The sequence below is a fragment of the Columba livia genome, chromosome 5, assembly GCF_036013475.1.
Source record: "Columba livia isolate bColLiv1 breed racing homer chromosome 5, bColLiv1.pat.W.v2, whole genome shotgun sequence".
In the NCBI taxonomy this organism is placed as follows: Eukaryota; Metazoa; Chordata; class Aves; order Columbiformes; family Columbidae; genus Columba; species Columba livia.
In genome coordinates, this window is record NC_088606.1 from 3452151 (window position 1) to 3469126 (window position 16976).

The window sequence follows — 16976 nt, forward strand, 5'->3', positions numbered from 1 at the left end:
TCTGGGAAGAGTCAACTGGCTGACCTTCCATTCTTGGGCTGCTCTATTGCTATGAGACTTAATTTGTGTCCTTCAACCCTTTTCAGTCACCGTCACGAGATTAGAAATACCTTTCATGCAGTTTAGCAGCAACTATGCAAAAGGACAGTGCGGTCAGCAGAGAGGTAAGAAATTAGCACATGCTTCCCTGCAGTGAAACACATACAGTATGGCACACAGGACAGGGGCAAAGCTCCTTTTCCACTCCGTGTCCCTTTATTATGCCCTGAACATGATGGATTGTGTTGTTTATTGAAGTATTCATGGTCGTTTTTAATTAGAGATGTGAGGTCTGCGGGTGCCAGGGCTTTGGGTATTTGGAGGATTGGAAAAGAATTTGCTTGTTGATACATCCTGGTGACCAGCACCATGGTTGGTCCCGTGGCTCCAGGGGAATTTATTTCCTCCTGCAGGTCCTGTCTTTCCGGTGGCCCAGTGTTAGGCTTCAATCCTCTCTGGGCAGGATGGTTTAGCTTGTAGGATCAGACCTGACTGGTCTAGTGAGAGCAGAATTACACCCTCCCTGCTCAGTTTACCTTGCACTTCTCTACAGACCAGCTATACTTTCCTATGGAGGGATGATTAAAGTGCAACAAGGTCTGCTGTCCTTCCACAGACTTTCCCCTTGCTGAAACATCCACAATATACTGTCCTCTATCTGAATATGCTTTTTCTTGTGTGTGATGGCTGTGACAAAGGATTGTGCATCTGGGAGCATTCATTACAAGTTGTGTTGTGCAGGCAAGGATATAAAAATACATCTTAAATTGGTAGACCCTTGGGTATCCTTTCCAGTAGAACTCTTCCCCCAAGCCCTTGTGGAGCAGACCTGTTGTGGGAAGATTTCTTTGTTGTGGAGCTGCAACTAAGGTGTCTACTAAAGGTGGAATTTCTATGGAGAGTGCAATAGCATCAGACACTGCAAAGCTGTTGGGTTTGTCTATGGTTTTTGTAGAGTCGCTTCTTGTCCAGAATGGTGTGTCCTTTGAAGTGTCCTCCAAAACTTGTGGGATTCACATGAGTGTGCAGGTCAGGGCTGTAGCACAGGGTCAAGGATGATGGGCAGGAGCATAATTAATAAGGTCTGGTAATGATGAGGAGGATGGAGAAACCATAGTTGCTCAGAGTTCAGAGAGGGAGTGCAAAAGTTTTGCAAGTAAGCAGTCATGAAATATGTGGTAGGAGGACTGATAAGAGCAGGGGGGATTTGATCCTGATTTAGGTGCTGATTATTTAGAGGAGAGGAGCAGAGTTATAAGTGTGAGTCAGAGCCGTGGAAAAGTGTTTTGGGAGAGAGAAAGAAGCCTGTTTTTTGGGCCAGGAAACATGTCTGTCCTTGCCAGGGCCACTAGCAAGCTGGGCGTGCATGGGAGCATGGTTGAAAACAGGGGTTGGTGGAAAAACTCCACTAGAACGTGTTTTCTGTCGATCAAAAGAATGATTTTTGAGACCAACAAATGGATTTTAAACTTTGATTTTCTTTTAGAGGGCGAATAATAATCACTGTTCTTCCGCTAGTGGCTTTACCTGACGAAACCAAACCTTTTGCAATGATTATCACTTCATAGCATCTTGCAGTCTCCACTTTCATTTGTGGTTTATTTTTCCCTCATTCACTGTTTTACTTTGCTATTTGTCTGCGCAGTTGTTGCTTATCAGCCATGGAAATTTACAGATATTAAATTAGCTACAGGAGGGCTCTGATATTGTTCTCTCAATGCTAGAGAAACCTATTGAGAACTAAAGGAAAAATTATTAATGAAAACTGAATGAGAAGGCTATAAAGTTCAAACAAAATGTGTTCCCTACCTCACAAGATCTCGGTGCATGCAAAATTTCATGAAAATTACTCATAAAATGGTATATTATATTTTGCTTCTTCAGCTAAACGCTTTGTTGAAATATTTTCATGCAGTGCAAAATATATTAGATGATAACAATAATTAATATACTGAACCACTTAACAAGGAGATAATAAAGAATATGAAGGGTTTATTATAAAAAATGTGACCCTCACCACAGGACTTGAACTTGTTACTTTTGACAATATAAAACAAAGCCTCTACCCTCTAGGCTAGAAAATGTCTTTGCCAGTTGAGGTTAAGATCATTACAAAGTGTCATGAAAATGAACCTCATTTTTTGTGTGTTGAAAAAAGGGCATAGGGAAGGAGACAAATAGGAACCTGAAGGATGTGAGTAAAGACCCAGTCTCCAGTGTGCAGTAAATCAGCGTTTATTAAACCTGCACCTGGTTTCAGTATCATCTCATGGTGAATTGTGCACATTTTCCCTACAGCAGGAGGTGGACAGTCTGGAAGTTCAAGGGGAAGGTAAAGGAAAAGAAGGGGTAAATCCATGTCTGCCCATGGGCAGAGACAGTCGGGTCAGCCACAAAGAGGCAGAAGTTCCTGAGTCTTTCAGAGTTTCTGGGCAGAATTGAGATTTGCTCCATAGCACTCAGATTTCCTCCAAGAAACAAACAAAAAAAAGTAAAATAAATTGAAAAATTAAAAAGACATTGGTTCATTTGCAATTCTCTCATATATTATTGTTTTGACACAAAGGATGCAAGAGAGAACAGATAAAGTTTGCTTTTCAGCTTAGGTTTCTCAGCTCCTGCCTTTGCTCTGTATTGGGGGAAACCGGCAAGAGCTGTTACTGAATTTAGCCAGAATATCTGAACCAAAATGATAATGAATCTAGGAAGCTGAAATGAGCTTCATCACCCCAAAAACCCACCCTGCATTATGATCTGGGCATGGACAAGCCTGCACCCACCCGGAAGACAGAACTGAGCATCCACAACCCTATAATGGTCCAGAATGGGTAGAGATGGACCTTATCAACAACGGTGACCTAAATACAGGGAGAACCAAGTGCTGTCCTGCAAATTAGTGCCATTGCTAATACTGGAGAAGCTGGAACCTTAACCAGAATATTGAACAGAGAGCACTGAAACCCATCTGAGATCCTGGGTGAAATCCAGACAATATTATTGCAAATTAAAAACTGGCGTGCTAGAGAAATACAGTCAGAAACTACAAAGGCACTGGAAGCCTGATGCTCTGTGCAGCCTGCTGACTCAAACTTGCTGCTCCGGGTTCCTAGCGAGCCATTTTAATTGAAAGTGAGAGCGTCTGTTGCAAAAGGTTGGGAAGTCCTGCTCTAATTGACTCTTTCTGGGGTTAACCGTTGCAAAGAACGAGTCAGATCCCAGCTCCGCTGTGGAGCACCAGGAGTCAGTCCTCCCCCATCATTAATTACTTGGGTTACGTTTCTTAATCAGCAGCGCTTGGATGTATCGGGGAGACCCCTGGCGCTGTGCCAGCCCCTCCACTCCAACTAGATAAAACACACCGTGTGGGTAAGGGGAGGAGGGCAAGCTTTGCTTCTTATTTCTTCACTCTTTGATGCTGAATTGGTTGGGTTTCTGCCACAGACCTTTCTCTACAGCTTCTTTCTTTAACAGAGCCACGGGATTGTTGTCCTCGTGGCTTTTGTGTGGCTGTTTCTTTAATCGACTTTCCAGTGTTTTGAAAGGTTGTAGTCTAAGTGAACTGATTCCTGCAAATGGCTGTGTTTGGGTGCTTTTTCCTCAAACGTCAGCAGATCACGGGTCTTGTTGTAGCTGTAAATTAAGGCAAAGGTGAGGACAAAGAGGCCCTTGAGACTTCTCCATGCTAAATCCCCGATAAATCTGCCTATGATGCTTGCTGTGCAACAACTGGAGGCAAGATTCCATCTGTACCTACAGATTTCATGGAAAACTGGGCCCCTCAGAGACAGACAAGTCAAAAACCTAGAAACACGGGCTTGGGGACTCCAGGTCCCAACAGGGCAGCAAGGAGGGTGCAATATGAGCCTTGGAGCACAGGCCATCGTGTCCCACTCTGCTCATGGCTGCTGCCCAGGAGTTCTCTTTGGTTTCCTCACCCTGTTTTCATCCCCTTGACCCAGCACACATCTCTCAGCTGAACAGTTAAGGTTTTGCCCTCTCCATGTTAAGCAAGGGGGATGCCACCCATTCCACACAACTCCTGGTGATTCCTCCTCACCAGATACCTAGGGATTGAAGGGCACGGGAGAAAAGATATTATAACTTCACCTTGCTTTCCACTTGTAGGCAGAGGGTAAAGCCAGAGCGTCTTCAGAAGGTATCTCCAAGGAAGGGAGGTTTCCTGCAAGGAGATCTCTTTGTGTCCAGGAAAGATGTTTATGTGAACTGGGCAGACAGCTACTGAACTGGGGGAACTGCTACATCCAGGGATGTTCTTGGCTCCTTGCTTGGATCAGGAAAATCAAGTCCTCTCCACTACCGTTTGCGTTGCTCAAGGGAGGATGAAAACAAGCATGGCCGGTTTCAGCTTTTTGATCTCCCAGATTATGATGTCTCACAGTGAGACCAGTCAAGGGGGAGACACAGGGTGAACCCAGAACAATCACACCACATTTATTGTAAGGGATTATATACTTTTTTTCCTTGGAAATTTCACAACTGACTTTAATTAAGTTCTCCCAAAACCAGCAAATGCGCGAGGCATTAGAAAGGGAAACAGTATGTGTGTAAGTGTGTGTTTGCCGGATGGGATGTTTGCAAGTTTTCCTTCATCTAGTGAAAATTTGCTTGGCCATCCCCATGGAAATAGGCTGTAGCCAAGTTTCAGGTGGGCTGATACCCCATGGCATGGCCTCAGGATCACACGTGCATGCCAGGTGGGAATAGCTGGTGGAAGGGGGTAGCCTGTCACTGCTAACAGCCCTACAGCCTGTGCAAAGCATGTGCATAAAGTTATAAAACCAGTGATATATATTGCTAAGACCTCCCCTGACATAGCTGTAGTATTTCTTTAAACATACTGTTTGAGTCGTTGATTACATCTTTGTTTTATACTGTCCCTGGCCCAGTGGGACTTGCTTCACTGCTAACACGCCTCAAGGTGTTGTTTTTGCTATCACTCCAGCTTGTAAAATGTGTTATCTGAAAAAACCTCTTCTTTGCCAGGATGTTTTCTGAGCAGGTCACTTGCTACCTCTGCAAAATAGTGTGTGCTTCATTTGTCTGCATGGGGCTTATTAATCAAGGATGTCATAAGCTCTCAATGAAATGAAGTCTTTGGACGTGGGGACCCAGAAAAATGGACACAGTGTACTCGCAGAATGTTCTTAGTAGCACATGTGAATTTCTTTGCACTCAAATTAAGCAGGATTAAAGCAGCTAAACTGTTGTTGCTCAGTTCCCTTGGATCATGTGACAAAGCCTGAATCGCTTTTAGTCACTGGTATAGGCCTAAGTCAGTCCCTTGATCTCCAAATTAATTTTTGAATTGAATGATTGTGTGGGGTTTTTTTGTCCTAATTGAGTCTTCAAGTGAAAAATGCTTAGCAAACAGATGGAAAACTGAGGACAAAAGGCTCTATTATGTAATTAAAAAAGGGAGAGTTCACTACAACAGTTTGAAATTAGTACTTGACGGCTCTATTTATTTTTTTCTTCATAAAATCCCAAACAGTAAGCGATACACAGTGTGTTTTGCACAGCTTGGTGGAAAACCATGAAAAAGGAAGAAGATGGAAAATTCATACTGACAGCTCTCCTAATGGATAGTCCAAAATGTTTGAGTAATTTATTGACCCACTCCTCAGTTTTCTTTTACTGATATGGCAGAAGCAACAGTTTCTCCAGGAAGAAAAGGTTCTGAGTGAAAACAGCACAAAGCTCCAAGGTAGCTGATGTACGTGTTACTGAAAACCTCAACATTTCCCCTGGGAAACGCACGGGCTTATCATGAGTTCTGTGGGACCATTGGGGCACCCCAGGGTTTTCTTGCTCATGCCCGGACACTGGCAAGTAACTCCCTGAAGCTCTGGATATAAGCTCATCAGCTTAAGAATTGTACTGAGCAGGTCTATACGAGGTCAGGATCCTGTTATGGGTGGCACTGCATACATGTTGCATCCTAAAATTCGTATTTTCTGTAACCAAGTGAAGGGTGACGGAGGGTGAACGCTCTGCAGGCAGCCGGGCTGGTGGACAGAGGTGCACCAGGGCTTGTGGCTCATGGATGGGGCAGAGACGGGCACACAGTCCCCACCTCTTTTGGGACCTTAAATTAACTTTTAAGGAATTTCTTTTCTACCTCATGCAGCCTAGAAGAGTTAGATCTCAATCTCCTGTGTCTCTTGCTGTTGTTACTAGTTTTGGGAGGGCGATGCTTTTCTTTTACCTTTGAGATACTGAAGGAAGGTACCTCAGACCACTGTACTGCCTCTACAATTTTCTTTCTACTGGGCTTCTTCTGCCTTCCAAAATATCAAGTTTGACTTAATCTAAGAGTCAGTCCTGGACCACCTAAGACAACAGTGGGCTGGAATGAGGGGGAAGGAGATGGAGCTTCTTTAAGGTGCTCTCTTTTGTTTTCAGGTGCAGAACAAATTAACCTCCCTCTCCACTAATGAGCAGGAGTGAGTAGGTTTTATTGATAACTACTAAGGTCCAATTAGGAATCCAGGTTAAAAGGGGCCACCATTTAGCCAGTTGGCTCCTTCACATGCAGCTATTAAATGACGTTGCTCTTTGCCCATGAAATCCCTGTTGTTACTTGTTGTAGTTCAGCACGAAGCTCATCGTTGTAGTTGTGCTTGTACCACCTATTTTTCAATGGTTAGCGCACATATGCTTGCTAGCTCTTTACCTCCTATAGTCCTGGTAACTGAATATTTTTAAGGCTATGCCAAGTTACAATCACTGCTTAAAAAATAGATAAACCATCCAGATAATAATATTTTTCTTCCGTCTTTATGAGAAGGCCATCAGGTCTGTTGAGATGAAGAGGCAACCTGAACAAACAAGAAAGCAAATAGTTGTCTTTCTGTACCTCGGTATTTGCTTCTATGTGCTGCTGCCACATCTTGTGGGAGTTTGACAGTTTTGCAGTTGATGGAGCTTGGACAGAAACTGTTATTTGTGTTGGGCTCTTTTATGGCCCTGTATGGTTTGGTCCTCTATATGTGATCCATGGAGCTGGTGCGTTCACTTGGGGCATCAGATTGCTCATAAATACTGTGCAGAAGATTTTGATTCTGTTTATTCAAAACCTCCTCAAATTTCCTGGCATAAATTGTTGACAAATGACAGAAAGGATCTGGCTAAGTGTGTCCATGTATGTAAGAAGGGAATTTTTGCCAGTGAAGCATCTGGAAGATGCTTGGGACTTACTCAACTTCACAGAAACCTGCATGGTATGAAGTCCTACTGGCCTTCATGCCAATGCTAGTGTTTATCTCTTGTTGGGATCTTGTTCTGCTCCTGTTGGAGTAAAGGGACAGCTCTTGAGCATGGAGAGGGACCAGGAGGGTCTGGACCATAGACTCTGGAGAAGAAAAATTAGGGAGGAAAGTAGTTGAGAACACAGAAAGTAACTGCAGCTTCTTTCCTGAGGTAGAGATGTGGTGATGAGTTTAGTACAAGTAGGACCTAAACTTCAGGTGATTAGTGAAAAAGGGATATCAGCTGAGTGGGAGAGAGCTGTTGGGTCCAACTCTTCAGTGGGATACTCCCATGGGACCAGGGCTGTGCTGGTACTTGTGGTTGGTCTGTGCTGCACCATGTCTACGCACTGGCAGGACCATCTGGATGAGACATTCCCCACGGCAGCTGCCCCTGTTCTTGGTGGGGCTGAGCACAGAGGAGCCCGGGGGGTTCGCAATGCCCCTGTCAACAGCCGATGGTCAGCACAAAAGCAGCTCTGCTCCCTCTCTGGGCTGCTGCCAGCGCACCCCTCAGCTCTCCAAATCAGGACTAGCAAATCAACTTTTCTTCGTTTTCCTGAATGAGAAGTTTGGGGAAGGCTTATTCTCATTTTGCCTGAAACAACAGCACATGAACCACGGAGGAACAGGTCTGGCCTTTCAGTAGAGTTCAGACTTTGCAATGTCAGCAATTGTTTCTTTCCATCACAGTGTAAAACTCTTTTCCCTTTCACTTCACATTATTTCTTTCTGCAGAACGCTTTCAGTGCAGATAATGCACATGAAGGTACAATGCAGCCAGTTGTCTGAGAAAAGAAACCCGTTTTCTTCTAGTGGGTGGTAGGTAAGAATTACTAATCCAATCTGCTTGAGTTAACGCAAAACAAGGATTAGGGTAAAGTTCCCGAATATGTTAATCTTCCTTTATAGAAGTAAACTTTAGCACCCCTATCAACCCCATGGTTTATAGTTCATGGGAACAATGAACCAATTAAACTTGAGCAGAAAAAAATCTTGCACAAGTTTTCTGATCGTTACCTAATACTTTGAATTCTTTTGATTCTTAATTATTCACCACTGTGTCATGGACGGCGGAAATAAAACGTTGTTTATTATTCATTAGACTGTTTCTAAACATATCCATAATTAACTGCATCTTATTGTAGTTGTTCTTTTCATCTCTCCCTCTATGAAAGTAGGTATTAAATAACACATAAGGGCCTGGATAACTGATATAATTGTTGGCAGTGCAAACTGACGGCTTACCGGAATGGTTGTGCCTATTCATAGTCAGCTAGTTGAGAAAAAAACATAGCCTATGTGAATAAAAGGAAAGGGTCACTCAGAAGCATTTTTCTTAGGTATCAGGAAAGAAAGATTACTTTATTTCATCTTTCTAAATGAACACTCAACAGCAAAATGTCCTCTGGCTTTACAAAACAAACCCATTCAGAAAAGCCTAAACCACTGCTTTAGCCCTGATGATATCCAAAGTATTCTCACTTGCTGCTGGATCATATTCGCTGCTTTTATTTACAGCAGTCCACGTAACTTGGAAAAATTCTACTGTGTGTTCTGGATATTCTTCTGCCTTTCAGATTTCTGACTGGAGAATAAAGCAAAAGGAGGATAATTGGACTTACTGTATGAGATAGAAATGTCAAGGATTTACTTCTAAATGCTAAAGGGTCTATTCTCCTGTCAATACCTGTATGGGGATCTGAGGCACATCGATTACAGAAATGTAGTCCTGAAGCAGCTTCTGTGCCGGTGTGTCAGAAAAAAACAGCTTCATTTTAGAGTAACCATGCATATGTTATATCTACACAGCCTGTAACCCTTGCAATAGTGAAAAATGCAGCAGTCAGGGTTGTATTTGTGATACCAGTATGTATCTATGCTTATTATAGATGAAATTCCACTGCAATCCAAAGGAAACCTTATTTCTTGGAACTTCTGATGTCACCACCACTTCCGAAAACCTCAGAGATTAGAGAAGAGTCAATTGTTCCTGAAAAAGTAGAGAAGTAATCTTCTACCAAATACTAATGGAACTGCAAAGTTCTAATGCGATGTGACTTGTAAAAAAAGACTTGGGACGTAGCGTGTTGGACACAAGACACAATGAATACTGCAATCCAAGCTACGGTTCAGTTTAAGTCACATTTATAGCGTTCTCAGCTAATGGAATTGTGTTTTAGGGAATATAACAGGGCACAACAGGTTGCTGGGCAGAATACAGTCATCTATAGCTGAGTGTTTGCGAAAGGCTTATCTTTATCTAGTAAAAATTTAGTCAACGTTTACATCCCCTTGGAGTAAAGTAGGCTCTCACATAAGGCACTCAACTGAATTCTTCATGCTGGAGTTAGACTTGCAGTTAAAAAACCATAAAACTTAAAAAAAAATACTTACAAAAACAAAACAAAAAAACCCAACAAGAACAACAAAAAACAACTTAAAACTTCTAAAACCTCCAACTTAAAGTGGCAGGAAGCAAGGACTCCTCTGAGGTGGTGATCCAATGTTTGATTCTCACTCCTTTTGTTCAGTTCCCTAGATTCCTGCTTTTCACCTGAGAGAAACAGAACTCAGCCGTCACCTTCCTCGGGAACAGCTACTTCATGTCTCAGTGTTCCAGTTCATCTCTCCACTCCCTTCTGTCAAGCAAAAAACCTACAGAAAAGTGCAAGTGAGGTTTGGGGATATTTTAGACCAGCACCGGTGGTGTCAGCGTGGCATTAGATATTGTGATGCTCAGCCTATCATCACCTCCCAGCACAGATAATAAGGAGCATCCCTCCCCAGCTTTAGTTAGAAATAAAGTACGTAAGCCTCAAACTCAGCCAGGACATCCCTCCCAGCTCCGAGTGTGCTGCCTTTTATTCACTCTTGGCTGCGTGGTGGCGGGTTAAGCGCGGTCTGTCTGCGGGCCAGAGACACGGAGGTGTAGACTGGGAGCACTCCCAAGACACCGTGTTACATCTTCTGGAGAGCTGCCCCGGCTCCATCAGGCTCCACCACACCGGGACCCCATCCCGTGAGCTCCGGAGCAGCCCCGCAGCCGCTCGGAGCCAATGGGAACAGATGGCACTCAGCACTTGGCAGCATTAGACCCCAAATCCCAAGTCCTGTGTTGTTTTTTTTTGTCTAACCACCAAAAATCCTTTTCAGCTCTGGAGTGGTGAGGCAGCAGCAAAACCAAGGTGGACTGAAAGACACTAGAAAAACCCAGCTACTTTAATAAATTAGCAAAAATAGCGAGTCCTGCCTGGTGCACAGCTGAAATAGTCCAAGTTTGAGGCTGGGGGACTTTTCAAGCTTGTATCCCTGCTGTGACATATAACGAACAGACAAAAACCCCTTTCTGTAACCTCCGCTGGCTGCGACATTTGTTGGTGTCTGTGGATCTTATTCACGGCGCTTTGTGCGACACTCGTACTAATGTAACTGTATTGTGGCGGGAGACTGGAGAGGGCAGCAGATCACTCGCTTGAAAACATGACCTTTTAATTTAAACAAAAGACTTGAAAAAATGAAAGTGGGTCTTAAATGCAGTTTAATCAGTCAGGCGAAAGATGTCTAATGAAGCTGCCAGACAGATTTGTAGCCAGACTGTCACTTTACCCATCATGTTTACAGCCTCCAGTGGTGAGATTAGGACTGGGTGAAAGCACAGTCTATCCAAATTTCCCCGGTCTGCTTCTGTACCATGTCTGTTACATTTTGACAATTTGACAAATTATTTTACTGTGTTGTCTCTAGACCTGGAGGAGCTGAGCCAAGCGCACCCACCTTCGATCGCGGCTGATTGACACGTGATGCAGGGACCAGAGACCCAAAGGGATGCTGCAATGACACAAAATCAAGGTAAATCCTTTTTAGACTTTCTGCTTTATGCCATTTTCCTCCTAAGCGATCGGCACTACAACCCTTTTAATAAGGACAGCTGAAAACTTTCGGAGCAATTTTTAACACCTTGGTTCCCTCCACTGTGAATCAATGGGCTACTTTTTTTAACCAGAATCTCTGTTTTTTACTTAAAGCCTCTGGGACTCTGCAATTATGAGGTGTGAAAATCTCTAAGCAGTTGTTGCTACATCAGAAGAGACCTATGCCAAAAAAAAAGGAGTGGTTTTAATGAGAAACAACTTAGAAACCTTTCCCAGAGTTAAAATTCCCTTCTATGTGATCGTCAAGGTGGTGATTATGCATTTCTAGCTGGTACCAAATTGGTTCTGTTTTGCATTTCTATATGGACAATAGTTTTTTTTTTGTTTGTTTGGGTTTTTTTCAGGGAATATTTGCCACTTAAGAAGTTCGACGTGGCTGCATGTAGTAGGAACTAACCTCTGTGTTTATCCACAGGCTAAGCAGGGCTCAGACACGCAGCGTCTGAGCTCCCCGCGCAGCCCCCTCGCTGAACTTAGGCTGGAAGGGAAGGAATTGCCTCTCCAGAAGATGAGAGGGGATTCATTCTCCATGCTCGCTCTTTCCTGGGGGGCTTTGCCAAGAAGAGAAAAACCACTCATGGTTTTCTGTCTTTTCACCATTTTTTATTTATTTATTTTTTTTAAAGAACATCAAAGTGAGCACTCCTGCTTTCTCACCATAATCCCGCAAATCCTAATGTGTGTCTCCCAGTCCTTTCATGCTAAAAGCACAAGTGCGTGTGTTTCGCAGCATTTAGGAGGTTGCAGATAGTTTCCACATTTGCATGCACGCTATGTCACTAAAAGAGCCAAACCAGGAAAAGTAGTTCAAACTCAAAAATGTTGTACTTTAAAGCTGATTATTATTTAAAAAGTCACTTATGTGATGTGGTGTCTAATTCTGCTTCAGTGGAACAAGACAACTGGACAAAATGACTTTTCCAGTGTGTATTTTCCCCCCCCCTCCTTTCCCTAAACATTTTTTTTTTTGAAGTTTCATGCTTAGCAAAAAACCCCTCTGTAATTGTCTTGTCATGATTATAGTTTTTCCCATTCACTGCCGCTTTACATGGAAGCCCCGGGAAAAGAATTCTTAAAAATTAAATTTCATGCCTGCATGTGTTTCTGTGATCTGCAGTGTGTATGATCTCCGAGTGGAAAAACTTCTCTAAAAATAAATGGATTACCCTTGCTCCAACGCCGTCTGATGTCTCTCGAGCAGATACCGCCGCTCGCCTGTGATCTCTCGCCCACCGCAATCGGGGTGACAGGCGTTGAGGCAAGGGCCCGGCGGTGGCACCCTCCACCCTCACCCCTCATTTTGGCACAGACTGGGGGAGCGGGGCAGCCCCGCTTGGGGTCCACATGCCAACCATTGCTCGCTGGCAGAGGACAAAGGTTTGACCTTTCGCAAACGGTGCGGGAAATCGCATCGTTCCTTGGGACGACCGGGAATTTTCCACCTCAAAGGCTGTTTTGAGGTTTATTTTCCTCGCAGACCTTTTCCATACAGTTGTCATTGTTTTTATTCGCACGGCAAATTTTGGGTTGAGGGGACCGAATTGGACAATGCATGCAGTAATGCAGCAAGGAGAACACGTTGTCTGAACCCTCCCTAGCAATCAGAAAAAATCCTATGGAGGTGGAGGGCTGTGACCTGACCCCCTGGTTTATAAGACCATCTTTTCCTTGCAGTGTCCAGCCCCGGACTGGGACCTGCAGGTGGTATCACAGCGCAAGAAATAAATACTGGTAGACTCTAGGGACCCATCCACTATACGGCTTTCAAGACTTTTTATTTCTTGTCTTACAGCCCCATCTTACCAGCCTTCTTCCTATGCAAATGTGCTCTTTTGGCCTTGCTATGATGGGAACTGCAGATGCAACAAGAGCCACAGCAAACAGCCTCCTCTTTCCCTGCTACCCAGCAATTTTGCAACAGGTTTTTCTGCCTTGAACTAGAAATGACTTTGTAAGTCCTTGCTCCTGCGATGCCACCCAGCAGTGGCACCTGCCAGCCGAGCCAGTGGTGCCCAGAGGACAAAACACTATGTCCCTCTTTGGCATGGCTGTATCAAGCCCTGACCCACATAAGTAACAGTCCCTGAAGGGCTACCTTGAAAAGGGATTAGGTAGAAACGGTTAGGAAAGCACCACGGAGCAGATGATAGCAATAACACACTAGCAGGAGTGGGAAGGCTGGGCCGGTGACTGAACACCAGACTTGGACTCGGGAGATCAAGGTTTAATCCTCCATTCTTCCACAGATGTTGGCAAGTCACTTAATCTCTCTGTGCCTCAGTTCCCCATCTGTAAACAGAAGATAATGGTAGTTCTTTTGTCTGTACTGTCTGTTTAGATTTCTAAGTTTTCCAGGGCCAAGGATGCTTCTTCAGGAGGGTATATACAGCACCTGCCTCTGTAGGGGAATCGCACTGCAGCCTTCCATGCTACAGATGATAATTAATAATGGAAATATCAGTCCTTTAATCATCATGGAACTCATGCTGTTTTGCAACAAAAAATTACAATTAATGCATGATCAGAGCTTTATTTGAAGTTGAATAAACACTTTGTGTGATATAATGGGCATTTCCAGAAAACTCCTTTGTTAAGTCTCCGGGCAATTTGTTTGTAAAGTGTATCTTTAGATGACCACAACAGTCATCCCCGTCCTGTGATGTCTGAGAGCCATTTTCAAGATGGGAGGCAAGGCTGAAGTTGTGGTGAGGGGATTGCCACCAGTGAGAAATGCTGACAACATGGTCTTTCCAAACCAGCCATGGGTTCAGGAGAAACCAAACCCAACTGCTTCTGTGTGAATCTGCAATCCCTCTCATTGGGAACACCCTGGTTCTCCATCATCTGGAAAGCACGGACTGAATTATGTTGTTATTACCCTGGGGGACATACCACAGTCAAAATCACCCAGACAACTTTTCAGGAGAAAATTGCCAAAAGTAACTATTTCTAGAACTTTTCCTTTGCTGCTGTGCTCTGAGAAGAAAGAATAACATTTTGAAGACTGTTAGCTCTGCTTTCCAGTGAGAGAGAATTGGTATCTGTTCTGATTATACTTAACATCTACTGGAGCCTTCACTGAGGTTAAAAGGAAATTTCAGCAGGTAGGATTATCTCCAACAAGTATTATATCCTGCCAAATTGTGTTTGGATTTTGCTAGACTTATTTACTTGTTCACAACACCCAGGGAAGCGGAGACTTTTTTTCTGTAAAGAATTTGGCTGTGTTTGAAGACATGGGAGCTATGTTTTCGAGATGAATCAGGCTCAGATTGACTTTGGGATTTGACACAATATTGATTTCCTGACTAACCTTGCTTTTCTGCTGGACATGCTGTGTGTATTGTGAGCTATTACAGGGCTGCAGGAACACTTTCTGGTGGCATGTTTGGTTTAGGACAGTTCAGGTGAAGCCTTTGGGATTAACTAGTTTATGGCTATATCTTGGCTCCTGCTTTGTCTCCAGAGCCGTGGGATGGGCTGAACTCCCCTCTGCTTTTCCTTGCTCTCGCCATCTGAGGTTCTATCCAGTGTTCTCTGATTCTATCCAAGAGCAAGAACCTCAGTGAAAATGCGGGCCAGTTTGCAATGCCTTTCTGCAGATAAGCCCATTGGCTTCAGCCCTATGGTCCTTCATCCATCTCTTGGCATGTGCAGTTCTCCTACGCTTCTCTCTCTTGTGCTTCTCTCTCTTGTGCATGTCTCCTCTTTCCAATTCTTCCCATCTTGCTGATCAGCCCTATACCCCACTTTTACTGATGAGAGGTAGGGATGCTAAGAAGCTCCAGGCCTCAGTCCATTTTCTGTCTCTGTGCCTGGTGTAGACCTTCCATGCTTGTTTCATGTATCAACAGTGGATGACTCTCTCATATATTTGTTTTTAAGGGATGATCTGATTGGAGAGCTGATTATAAGCATCTACCTCAGCTGCATCTTATAGCTGCAAATCCTCTGCCAATGAGCAGGTAAGAGGCTCTGAGATTGCTGAGGACACAACAAATGGAGAAGGAGGAGCGGGGTAAGTGAACACACTGCCTTCATGGTGGGTTATTTGTCACCACAATGGAGCAAATGCCCCAGAGCGAATACTCTGTGCGTGCATGATAAACCTTAACTAGTCCTGCCCATGTGCAAGCTGACACAGATGGCAAGAAAATTACAGATCTTTTTCTCTTTATTTTTAGTTTTCAAATACCACTTTTCCTGTGTGAAATTGCACTGAAACATGTGCGGAAAAGGGTCTTGATTTACCAAATTTGGTCGCGAATATGAAGAAATGAAAAAAGGTGTCTTTGTTCCCCAGTTCTGGTGAAATGCTCTCTCATTTCAGCAAAACCTCTGCCATGCCCCCTGCCCTGTCTGCACTCTTGGCATCCTTCTTGTCCCATGGCGTCCTGTTTTTGGCATGTTCCAGCTTCCCTGTGGTACTATTTTCTTGCTTCTGAATCAAGAGAACTGGGGGGTTGTGGGATGCTGGGGGTGAAAATAAATTCTGGAAACATTTATACTTTTTCCACTGAAATTTTTCCATGGGGGAAGGGTATTTCTAAACAGCTGCAATTTACAGTGTTTTACTGCAACAAGCGGTTTTAAAACACCAGATCTATTAGATCTAGTCAATATAGGCCAAGTCATTGTGAGAGATGAAAATTCTACCTAGATCTTAAATCTTTCCTGGCAGTGACAGATGCTAAAGCCTTTCTGGCAGAAAAAAAAAAATACAATTGTTTTGTCAAAGCTCACTTTATAAATACCTTTTGCTGGAATGATGATGCTTTGTATGAAACACACTGCAGAAAACTGACAGTGAGGATGGAAAACACTGACCTAGTTTTATCCAGAACAAAAGCAGGATTTATTTTTTTTATACAGTTTTTCTTCTTCTTCTCCTTTTTTTTTTATCTTGGAAGACAAGAGAGTTCTATGAATGCGAGCACTTAGGGACTCCAGAATCTGGTAGAGGGAATAAAAGCGAAGCACCTTCATCATCAAATGTCCACAAGAAACCTTAACAATCTATCTAGATGTTTTTGGGATGTCAGTGATGCCCTCTCTTAGTTGTCTAGGTCCTGGTGTTTTTAATTGTTGTAACAGCCTCATGCCCTACAAAAACATCTTCAGCTTCTGCTCTAAGTTGCATGAAGATCTGAGTTTTTAGAAAAGGAAGATTAGAAGAATATTAGTCGAGTCATCCCCTTAACTGAGGTGAACATGTGGGCTCTTACTTGATGAATTGTGTTTATCTCTACGTATATGCATATGTCCCTTAGGTTGCTCTTAAACCAGATCACAAACTGGATGGGGACCCCAACCACCAACTGAGGGATCTTTGCACTGATTCTGCTGGAGGTCAAGTGCACTCCTGATTCCTGACTTTAAAATATTGTCATGTTGTTGTTTTTGGGTGAAAGACATTAGATTTCTCTAGACAGGTGGCTGAGCAGGTGCAAGAAATGATGTTCAAGATTCTCGTAAGGGACAAGGCAAATTCACGGGACAAAAGTCCATCAGTGATATGACCCACCAAGGTACAACGTCTAGATATGCTAAGGGAAACACAGTGATGGGCTTGATCTCTTCCCCCTTTTCCATCAGGTACCTGCTACTGTCCATGTGAGCAAGGGGATGCTGAACTACATGTGCCTCTCATCTGTCCCATTCTGTCATTCGTTTGTCCCTTTATTCAAAAGAGACCTCCATGCTCTTTCAGATAAGATTGCCCCTCACTGCAGCT

General features: G+C 43.6%; 1 long non-coding RNA gene across 7 annotated transcripts in view; it reads left to right on the forward strand.

Annotated features, from left to right (window-relative positions):
- LOC110359938 (uncharacterized) overlaps positions 1-16976 on the forward strand; it is an 80543-nt gene that overhangs the window by 48572 nt on the left and 14995 nt on the right. For 2 of the 7 annotated variants that reach the window (XR_010472680.1, XR_010472684.1), the window contains exons 9-12: positions 9842-9981; positions 11055-11159; positions 11658-14346; positions 15128-15207. This is a non-coding gene — a long non-coding RNA (uncharacterized LOC110359938). Of the gene's footprint in view, positions 1-9841; positions 9982-11054; positions 11160-11657; positions 15208-16976 lie in introns of all 7 variants that reach the window. The other 5 variants (XR_010472678.1, XR_010472682.1, XR_010472681.1 and 2 more) reach the window with 4 other exon arrangements.